Source organism: Nicotiana attenuata, chromosome 11 (genome assembly GCF_001879085.1).
Source record: "Nicotiana attenuata strain UT chromosome 11, NIATTr2, whole genome shotgun sequence".
In the NCBI taxonomy this organism is placed as follows: Eukaryota; Viridiplantae; Streptophyta; class Magnoliopsida; order Solanales; family Solanaceae; genus Nicotiana; species Nicotiana attenuata.
Genome location: NC_031999.1, coordinates 51,776,042 through 51,788,372, shown reverse-complemented (window position 1 = coordinate 51,788,372; position 12,331 = coordinate 51,776,042). Strand labels below are relative to the sequence as shown.

Here is a 12,331-nt window from a genome sequence, read left to right as displayed (position 1 = left end):
CAATTTCTTATTGGAAAAAGTATTAGTTTATCTAATTCCATGTTGAAACGAAACGTTTCATTTGGTTTTTAATACATTAAATTATGCCACAAAATTTGAATCTACCTATCTCTTTATAGTAAAATTAAACATGTTTAACCTTTAAATTTTACTATTGAATTCATTATAATTTTGAAATTATAGGTTCAGAATTAATTTTCTTTTTAAAATAGTTATATTTTACGATTTGCATACATTTATACCACGTGTTGAAAAAGTTGGGATCAGTCAAAACTCTTTGACTATATGTTACATCCTTCAATATTACTAATTTTAATATACATATACATTTAATTATATAAATTTTTACGGTGAAAATGAATTCTGACTTGAAAAATTTGAAAGAATAAACTGAAGGAAAAAATAAAAAGAAACAAAAAAAAGTACTTTCAAAATGCAAGAAGGGACATCGGATAAGACACGAGATCAAGCTCAAGCTCAAGCTCAATCTCAATCTCAATCTCAAGCTCAAGAACGAAAAATAAATCAAGATTCAAGGTGGACGAGTCCAAATTATATCTCTTGAATTCAAGATTATTTGTTCGTGGCGACTATACATATTCAAGATCAAGCTAAAAGGCCCTTGAATTTATTTTATTCTTTAATCAATAGAATCATAGAGATCGTAATATTTTAAATAAAATACTACACTTGTTACAATTTTTTCTAGCCTTGATTATTTTCTTGACGCGAATTTAATGTATTTCCTTGAAAATTGAAAAATTCGTATACAAAAATACAAATATGCAAATATAATCTTAATATTTAACGGGGAGTCATTAAAGGAGAGAAGTTTTCTATATGGAAATTTTACACGAAAATATTGGAGGGAATAAAAGATAACAAAAATTTAATTTTTAATTATTTGACCTTCCCTCCAATATTTTTGTATAAAATTTTCTCTTTCACCCATTACCTCCACGATCAACCCCACTAAGATAAACTTAAAGTATCCAACTCAAATACAACTATATAGACTCCACGAGAAAAGAGAAGTTCCTGCAAATATTTTCTATTTTTGTCTTCTTTTTCTATCATTTTCTTTCTATCTATTACCCCAACAGATAATAATAATTTTTGCCGGCCTCTATAATCAGTTAAGCAACTCATCTCCCTCTTATGGTATTCACCTCCTTAATATACCTAATAAAAGTTCCTAACAGCATTTACCAATACACTGTTAGTCTCTATGCAAAAGTTTGATCAACCCAAGGAGTAATTCCACAAGCTTTTGTTGTGAAATCTGTCTTTTGCTATGAATTGAGGGCCTTGATTCATGGCTTAATGAAGGAATTTTTGACATTCTTTTGATGAAGAGGTAAGTTTGTATTGATGAAGTATAGGATTTTGTAGAGAAGTTAATTACTAGTATCTATTTCTCATTTTATTATTTTCATTAATTAGTGTTAGTTTTGGTATTTAAGTTTGAAGTTATAGTTTCTTTATATCACCAAATTAAAAAGTACTATGTAATATTAAATTTTTTCCTTTTCACACAGGTGCAAACAATGTGTGTTTTTAGCTAGGGGACGCTGCATTGACACATGAGGAAGCAACCTTTATCATTTTTTTGTTTAACAGTATTCTCGTCTTTCAATTAGAATTTTTATGTTTGAGCGCATTTAATTTGTACTTTGTGGTTTATACTCAGATGTTATCTTAAAATAATTATACATGTATAGTATAGTATATTTATGAATTTTGGTATTACATTTCTCTTTTATTTTTGTGAATGTTTTTACTTACATAAGCTAATGTTAAAATTGTGAAATATACATGTAACAAACTATTTAACTATAAATTAAAATGGCGTGATTACAAAGTGTTAGATATACATAATTTGTCACATAAAAAGTTGGTCCTTAAATATTTATGTATTTTTAGGACATTCGTCACAAAAATGTCGTTATTACCTATAGAAGGAAAGTCATATTGCTACTTTCTCAATCGTCACAAATTGATTACACATAGTGAGAAAAAAATAATTTGTCTAGAATTTGCTTTCGTTTTAATAATATAATTACTATATTTTATCTACAAATTAACTGATGACCATTGAAATTGTCACTAACTAAGACAACATATAGAGAAAAATTATTCTTATCACTAATAGCACCATTTGGTGAGACACAAAAATAATTTGAACTACGAAAATGTTGCCTTCTTCGACAAACAAATCTGTCTCTACTTTATATATTTAAAGACGAAAGATTTTGTACATAAAGCATAACTATTTAGTGACGCAATCACTTTCTTTTAGCTACAAATTATGTATAACTTTAACGACAATTAATATCATCACTAATTAAAATTATAATTAGTGACAAATTAGATTTGTCGGTATTAAAGACCCTTTTAGCGACGACACTACACTTTTAGCTACAAAGTTTCGTCACTTTTTTATGACAAACAAGTTCGTCATAAATACTACGTAATTGGGGACGAAAAAAATTTCGTAGTTAATATAACTTTATTTTGTGACGAAACTCAAAATTGTCTTTGTATACTATTAGTGACGGTGTTTCAAAGACGAAAATTTGACAAAAAAATTTTTGTCACGAAAATACATTTGTGACGAAATCTTGGGTCCGCCAGTAGCGATTAACCAGTAAACTATTCATCATCTCAAATGAAACATGATATATCAGCCAGTGTTATCAAATGCGAAAAGCACAAAAAAACTCTAAGGTCCGTTGGGGCTTATGCGCAAATGAAACCGCTAATTAATAACAATCAAGCAAGAAAAGAAGTCTACAATCAATCTCTATCAGATAAGTAAAGAATTATCATGAATGGAAATATTTCCGTATGAGATAGTTCATGGTCTACTTTGCCGAAAAACTTCCTTGTTTATCTGTTGCCATGCTAAAAGTAATTATATGCATACAACTAGTGACATACGCATGATTTTGCTAAAAGTAATTTGCCTCTTTGAATCAACTGACTCGTTTGTGATAAGATAATACAAAAAAGTATGAAGCATCCTTGTTCACATATACTTGTATGCACACAACGGTTCATATAACCTATTGACCTTTTCTCTTTATTTGGTGTTATAGACAAACAATGGTATAAGATTCGTATGGAATTAGCACGACGATCATATCTTTGGTGGGAGTCATCAATTTTATAATATTTTAATAACGGCTCACGCTTTTTTAAACAAGAAGAAATAAAAGGAAAAAGTTACTCTCTTTCTAGCAGCTTTTTGAGTTAATGAAAATTCACCTGGCTGACATTATCTCAACGTATACCAAAATTGCATTAGTTGGCATCCATATTACAGCATCATCCACATAATTACTACAATTTGTTAAAATTTTTGAAACTTCAAAAGAACTCTTACTTATTTTGTTCAATTATTTTAGTCGTAGACATGAATTCCATGGGGTCTAACTTTCACAATTTCCAAGGTAGATTTCTTTTATATGGGTTCCAAGTGATTTACTTTTACTTCATAGGCAAAAATAATCTGAATCCAACTATATATTAAACCGAAGTTGGATATTTGTAGGGTAATCAAGAATTTATATAGATTTGAGTATATTCCTCCATGTGTTGGTAGAAAATGTTATGAAGCACCATGACACTAGTGATCCCATTAGTGAATATTGTTATGGGTGCAAAGAAAAAGTGATTTGTATTATCTTCAGAAGCGGCTCAATAGTATTGGAGGCCTAAAGCCAAGATGTAGTAAGAGGCTTTAAACTTGTTTAACAATTTTAGATACTTTTGTCGAATTTTTTTTTTTTTGAAATGCAATTTCATCTTAACGATATAACCAACTCCTTTAATCTTTGTTGAAACATTACTAACCTTTGATAAGATTTTGTTAAGTTTAATTTTGAATTTTTTCATTTCACATAGATTAACAATCACGTAGAAATTTGTATTTACAAAGATAATAAATATTTTACGATCTAATTAGCTTGAAGCGTACCTACAGAGATCTTGAAATAAAATATCTTACAAAGTTAGAGTTGTAAATAAATTTTATTCAAGTTGGAGTAAGAAGAACTAGAAAGTAACTGCAGATTTAATTGCCTTCCACTTTCATTTGAATTTTCTCAACCAACTCCGAAAAAAGAGTACAATATAAAATATAAAACTATGTTATTAAAGATCGGTAACAAGGTAGCAAAAGATGGTTGAAAAAATTTCTTATCACTATTTAATAATAAATACAATTAATATTTAAATTACATATAAAAAAAGAGTAACTTTTGGGCCTCTAATTTTGTGAGGCCTAAAGCGGCCGCTTTAGTGGTCTGGGGGTTAAACCACCTCTGATTATCTTACGGGGATTGTTTAATGAAAGAATGGTAGAGATGTGGGGAAAAAGAATTAGAAATAATTCAATGCAATAATTTTCCAACATCACTGTTTCTGGTAGCTATGATCATTACTTTATTAGGCTTATATGTATATTTGACAGTAGATATCAATAGAAAGTATTTGAGTTGTACATTTCAAAGGAAGAACAATTGCTACATTCAGTTCCTGGAAATAGTTCCCCTTTGGTCCTGCATGTCACCTTTACTAATAAGACCAATATAGAGATATATGTAGATTTTAAAAAGAATGGATTATTGCATATACCCAACTAGCTGTTATGCTACAAACAAAGGAAACATATCCTCTATATAGGCAATGTCACGAGAAGTTTTATTTTGTGTCTCACAAATTTGTGGACCCCAATCTTACATTTCTGGGTCCACAGAAATCGGGGTCCACAAAACTAAAACTGTGAGACAAAAGGTTGCCCCATACACTAATAAAATTTTCCCAATGTCACCGGCTTTAAAGCAAACTTCCATCAGAATGTGACCTTTGTTTCTAATGTTGTTAGAGCACGCGACAGCAACTGGCCTCAACGGTGACAGAGTCATATCTGCTTCTTATCTCAAGGCGATGTTCTGTTGGTTCATCTTTATACAACAAACGAACTCCAAACTTCTTCACTTCTCCATAAAAAGATAGCCTAATATGCCCATAGTCATTTGGTGTTTTTCCCTTTGCCTTAGATGTATCCCATAAGCCAGCAAGAGGTACCAACAAAAAATAAATATTATATTCTGTATCACATTCTGAATGGTTGGATAAGGCAAGTTTCTGGGTCATGCACGATATTCCGTCATCACATATGGGAATCAATTGAGCTGTGGTGTCAATTAATCTGCCAGAGTAACATACAGCAAATCCCAAGAATTTATCAGTTATATACCAATTTTCGGGCAAATTAACTGATACACTACTATCCGTTCCATGATAGTGGAACCAACTTGGGATCTCATCATAAGGATGCCAAATGGTAAACACACTTTCGGACAAGGAATGTGAAGCAGAGATTTTCTGAAACAGGGCATGTGCAAACAAATTATATATAGTATCATTGTGTGCATCATCAAGTTTCTTTCTCTTTGTTACTAAATCATGGACAAATTTCAGAGCCATATGACAATCTACATGCAATTCTGGGGGAAGTTCTGGTAGCTGTGTAAGCCTCTTGCAATATGATAAGTCCAAGATTCGAAGAGCACCAAGTTGGGCTATACTTGGAGGCAAATGCTCAAAGTTATTTCCACTGAGATTCAATGCTTTCAAAGTGGATAAGGATCCAATATCTTCCGGAAGTCCTCCATCTATTAGATTGCAGTAACTGAGATTCAGATGTTCCAATGAGCGTAATCCTTCTGCCACCGGAGGGAACTCAAAGTGCACTCCATCTCTGAAGCCTCCAAACATCAAGATTATAAGTTTGTTCAGACGTACGATGGAAGACGGAGGTCGTGAAATTAGAGTACTGCTGGCATCAAGATCCTCCAAGTTGTCTAAATCCCCTATCTCTTCTGGCAAGCTTTCAAGTTTTGAGCAACCCATCACACTCAGACTAACCAAACGTTTCAACCTACAGATGCTGCTTGGAAGAGCTACAAGGTTTCTCATACCGCTCAAATCTAGCTTGGTAATATGAGTTTGGTACTTAGTAATAGATGACGGTAGTTCCCTTAACCCAGAGCCTTGCATGTGAATCTGTATCTGCGGCTTCATTCTCCCATGGATTTCTGGAAATTTCTCTAACCTAGAGCAATAGTCTAAACTCAGATATTCAAGACATTCCACGTTAACATATGGAAACCATTTAAGGGTTTGACACCAACTCAAATCTAACCGAATGAGTTTTCTGCAACACCCCAGGGAATGGTGAACCTCTTCAAGATTACTACATTCCTCCAAATTCAAATACTCCAAATTTGGCATCCCTGTGAAATCTGGTGTTCGCATCAGGCTTTTAGAGTAGTTGAGATTTATTCTCCGTAGAGACGGCAATTGCTGTTCAGAACACAGACATAATGNATCACTAAACTAAAGGACAAAGATAGTTAGAGAGAAAATTAAATGGCAATAAAATAGAACTCAACTATTGTACCTTTGTTTCCATCCATAAATAACGCAGTGAACTGCCCCGGAATTGAAGGTGAACAAGCATTTTGGGTTCAAATGTAAATGGCAACAACTTCCAAGGATAGCATTCCCACACAAACCAGCGCAAGTTGTTGGGCAGATGCTCAATGGAACCATATTGGTACCACGGCCTCTTTATGTTAAATATCCTAAGCTTTTTCATATTTTTCATGGCCTCGTTGCTAAATCGTACTATACCAGAATAAGAAGAAACCCAGATTGCTTCCACTGCCATGGTCCCCTGGTAAGAAGATCATTTGTCTACAAAGTATAATTTCAAATGTCGTATAAAATCCGCTTCCTAATATGACTGCTTTCTCACTCCTTACAATGCCAAAGTTTAAGATACAATCATTAAATAGATTCTGTTTAAGAAATACTGATGTTACTTCAGAAAAATACTTTTTGCAATTAATTATATAATTTTATTTTCTATTGTTACATTTTTCTTAAAAGTTCATTAGAGTCCAGTCTATAAGCTTTTCATGTTGGAAAGTAATTGTAACTGAAACAGTACCAATAAATTGTAACTTCATATTAAAAAAATAACGGTGAAGTGAATCAATGATTGAGTTATTATGTAATAAAATGTCATAAAATTTTCAAGTTAATCCAAAGAATGACATTGGATCAAACAGATTAAGTGGCTGCTAGACTAATCCATCGTAAAAAATATAACAAAAACAAATTAGGCAACGTAAATTAAAGAGGCTACTAAACAGATTAGGCAATTAATGTTTTTTTTACTAACAAGACAATTAATATTACTTTTATATCTCCTACTAACTAAAGTAAACAACTAAAATGATGTACCTGCAAGACTATGAAGCAAGAGGAACAAATAATTGGAATTGGCTGCCCTCTGTGTCTTTGGAATATAAAATCAGAAATTAAATATTATTGCATTATTTAGCCTACTTACTGTGTTGTTGCTCATCACTTCTTCGACTTCCTCGGCGAGCCATAGTCTGCTACGTTCTCCAGGATCTTTTTTAAAATTCACTATATGTTTACCCATATCCTGTATTAAGTCATGCATTTGAACCTGATTATATTCAGAGATGAACACAAGAGATTTGTCAATTAAAATACGCAACCCGTATTCGGCTCCAATATGACAACTCTCAAGAATTTGTAGGATGTAATCTTTTTCTTCACCTCGCAAGAAGCATGCTATATCTAGAAACATCTCTTGTTGTTTGGGCTCTAATCCATCATAACTAATTTTGAGCTTATCAACAATTCCAGAATTAGAGTTATTTTTCATGTGCACTATAGCACTTTTTCATTCAGTTAGTCGTAGGTTATGCAGCAAAGAACCCCACACTTTGAGGGCTAAAGGAAGGCTTTTAGCATAATTTACTACCTCCAATGAAAGCTTCTTAAAATGCTCATCTGGAACTTCTTTTCCGAAAGCATGTTGATTGAACAATTGAATAGCTTCATGATCAGCTAGATCAGTCACTAGATGTACACCAAACTTCTCTATCAAATGCTTGTCTCTAGTTGTTACAATAATTCTACTGCCATTACCAAACCAATCAAGATCACCTGCTAAATACTCCAAATAATGATCTTTATCATCTATGTCATCAAGCACAATTAGGACCTTCTTAGAACGCAGTCTACTAGCCATTTGGTGCTTTCCAGCCTCCTTATTATTGTACTCAACTTTTTCCTTTAACAGTTTAGAGAGAAGGGTATTTTGCAGAGAATGTATTCTACCTTTGTTTTCTTTAATATCCTCAAGGAGAAGGGTATTTTGCAGAGAATGTATTCTACCTTTGTTTTCTTTAATATCCTCAAGGAAACAAGCACCATCAAATTGATAGGAACTATCCGTTCTTACTAAGAGAGTATCAAACATAGCTCTTGCTATTGTTGTTTTACCAACTCCACCCATTCCCCAGATTCCCACAATCCGAATATCTTGATTCCTATCGCTAGTAAGGATTCTATTTTCTCTAAATGAGTATCTATTCCAACAACATTTTGCAAATAAGATAAAGAAATCTTGCATAATTTGGACGAGATTTGTTCAATCTGCTGAATACAATCTGCATCAGTCCTACAAATGTAAGAAGAATGTGATATATACAAGGAGTGTTCACATAAATCAAACTCTTTGAAGAACTAATTAAAATTTTATCTACGTAACAATGTTATTGAGTTTGTAATTAAATTGATAGAACCATATATAATCACCTACCATTACATATTCCGAAAATTTGAAAATTTTATTTAAGATTATGTTTAACTCATTTGAATGCAAAGTATCAGCTTATGTGTTTTTAACTCACTTGTCACGATTATCACATGAGCCTTTGAGATTGGCCGATGCATTTAAAGCAATCCTCCATCTTTGTATTCCCTCAACATCATCTTTATACTTTGTTTCATGTTCTTCAAAGGCTTTTACAAAACTCTCCTTTTGGTTCCGAACATGTGATGGATCCACATCATAGAATATCGGTATAACAGTTTGTTTAAATTGAGTCTTGCATTCCATGATCTTCACTAGTTCATTCAAACACCACCTCGATGTTGCATAACTCTTTGAGAAAACGACGATGGCAAATTGAGACTCTTCTATAGCTTTACAGAGTTCTTCTGGGATGGTTGCACCGTACTCAAGCCTTTTATCATCTTGAAATATTTTTATTCCCTTATCATTCAAGACTTTGTATAAGTGACTTGTAAACGTTTTCCGTGTATCTTCACCTCTAAAACTTAGGAAAACATCATAGCTCCATCTAGAAGAAGAAGAAGAAGATGCCATGGACTCAGTGTTAATTCTCTGAAAAGAGTAGAAAAACTGTATGTGAAAAAACTTGTGGTGTGGTAAGAGACAATGATGATATTTTCAACAAAGTTTATATATAGGTTAGAAGAAATAAGAGTTAATGATTATAGAAGGAATTTGGCACTGGGTTTTCTTTGAAATTTAAAAAGGAGAAGTAGGAAATTCCATCAAAGAGCAAGTGGATGAAGCTACAAAAGAAAGAGTCTTACTTTCCCAGTTGTATTGAATTATTGCTCCAAAGCACAAACACAAAACGTCCCTCTCTTTCTATTATTTAATAGAAAGTAATTAAATAGTGTAGGAGTTTTTTTGTGAAGCTTCTTCTTAATGTTCTACTCCATAGAATTATTGGTATAGGACCTAGTCAACTGCTGTAATATTTAATGAGGTATAGGAATTGTGAAGCTTCTTCTTAATGTTCTACTCCAGTTGATTAGAATTGTTGTTCTTCTTTATTCATTATTTGATCTTAATTGAGTTACTTAATATAATAATTTGTTCTTCCTATTTTACTTTTGCGCAGATAGAAAGTGACAACAAATGTGGTCCATAAATGTGAAGGAATATTTTATATAGAAGAAGGCACAGGATTCGTTGCTTTAAAAGAAGCCAAACAGAAAAATAAGTTTAATCAAAGGAGGAAGACGAAGAGGAAGAAGCCATGGCTCAGTGTTAATTCTCTGAAAAAGAGGAAGAAAACCTGTATGCGAAAGAATTTGGTTGTGGTAAGAAACAATAAAAATGAATATTTTCAACAAAGTTATATATAGGTTAGAAGAAATAAGAGTTAATGCTATAGAAGGAATTATGGTTTACTATGAGTTTTCTTTGAACTTTAATAGAAGAAGACAAGTGGATGAAGCTACAAAAAAGAGTCTACTTTCCCAGTTGATGAATTATTGCTTCAAAGCATAAACAAAAACGTCCCTCTCTTTCTATAATATTAATAGAGAGTAATTAAATAGTATAGGACCTAGTCAACTGCTGTATATTTTAATGTGGTAGGAAAATTATTGTGAAGCTTCTTTCTAATGTTTCTACTCCAGTTGATAGAATTATTATTGTTTATGGATTTTCTTTGGTACTGTAATAGAAGAAATAGGAAATTCACTGTAATATGTACACAAGGGATATCTAAAAGTACAAGCCGAATATTGCAAGTACAACTGAAAACACATGGCAGTATCCTAGTAGTTTTCTTAGTCACAGACAACAGTTACACTAATCTAAAGCAGTATTATGGTCCTATTTTTCTTTGCACATATAGAAAGTGACAACAAATGTAGGTCCATAAATATGAAGGAATGTTCTATATAGAAGACTCAACTACTGTAATTAATTAAACAAACTTTATCTTTGTAACGTCCATGTTGATGACTTGAAAATCTGTATCGATCACTTTCTTCCTTTGAGAAGACGAAGCAATTTTGATATATGTATTATATCTGTTTGCTCGAAAATTGTTACACATCTTACGAGTACAAAACAATATAAGTAAATTCGGGATAATCATAAGAAATCGTAATAATCCGTTGGACCAAATGAAAGAAGCGAAAAATAAGTACAGAATTAGGGGGAGAACATTCGAAACCTTTAATTGATAATATTTGTTTGGTCTGCCTCTCCATGAAGAGGTTCGAGCCTTACAAATCGGTTGTTTCCTCTTCCATAAGATGGGTATATTTTCTGGTTCCTCTCTCCTTCTCACTAGTGGTGAAGAAGCAACCCCTCTTTCTAGGGTTCCCTCTCTTGCGTATTTAAGCTGTGGCTTCGTGAGCTGGATGCAGTGGCCGTGAACTATTGGGACCCGCCTTTATGTGGCGGATGGCCGTGGCCTTGTTGATCAATCAGCTGAGGGTTGGAATATCGTTAATTCTGATGGTCGTTGCCAAGTTTAATCATGAATAATAATTAAAAGGGATTAGCTTCATTAATATCGTTGGGAGTCGGATTCTGACCATACAGTTAGTTCCTTTCGCTTATTGAGTCGTGTTTCGGCGAGCTCGATGAGCCGGACTTCAATCGATTGTGATTTTGAAAACAATCGAATAAGGGGGTCGACTTATTGGAGGCGGTGGCCTTAGCCGTTTATATCGTTGAGATGGCCGTAAGCCTTTATATATTGAGGAGCCTTCATACATGAAAATGGCGTCAGCCTTTCACATATTGAGATGGCGTAGCCTTTCATATATTGGAGATGGCCGTAGCCTTTCATATATTGGAGATGGCCGTAGCCTTTCATATATTGAGGATGGCCGTAGCCTTTCATATATTGGAGATGGCAGTCGGGAATGAGTATGCGCCGGGTACGTTTTTGGTCAAGTCCAAAATTTTAACGGCGTACGGCACATTCTTTCAGCGTTCGCAGGTCGTAGCGATTATTCTGACGGCGGTATGTTGGCGGATGGCTGAGAAGCCGCTTTGCGGAGCTCGTCATAATGATGCTTGCTACGACAGAACCGAACCGTTTTACGGTTGGTCGTGCAGTTAATGATGGCTATTGGGTTTCGCGAAAGCCATTTATGTTGCCTATAAAGGTGGGTTGAGGCATTCATTTCTCATATCTTCATTTTTCATCTAAGGGAGAGATTCTGAGGAAACTTTTTCGTTTCGCTAATTCATTTTCTCTTTTCTTTCCTTTGATTGTGATAACATTTGTCTTCAGTAGATTAACAATGGCAGGCAGCTCTTCCCACGGCGCTCTTCCGGTAGATTTTCCAGTAGTTGAAGGGCCATCTCCGGCAATGGGAGGTGCAGAACAGATGGAGTCCGGCAAAATTCCGTCGGTTGACGAGGTGGTTCCTCGGCCCGGAGGTCTGGCGATTGATTTCACCGTCGACAGTGGAGAGGAACCGGTGGATGAAGCCCCGTTGATGGGGGAGATCGGGATGGCCCGATTGCGGGAACAGGGGGTCGTTCCTACCCATGCAGACATCGTTCTCGCTAGAAACGAGGAGAGGGTCCACACCGACCGCAGGGGATACTGCGTTTTTACGCCTATCCTTTCAGGTTGGGGTTCAAGAT

At 34.0% G+C, this 12,331-nt stretch overlaps 1 pseudogene; it reads right to left on the bottom strand.

Annotated features, from left to right (window-relative positions):
- On the bottom strand, positions 4,300–9,328 carry LOC109234516 (annotated as a pseudogene).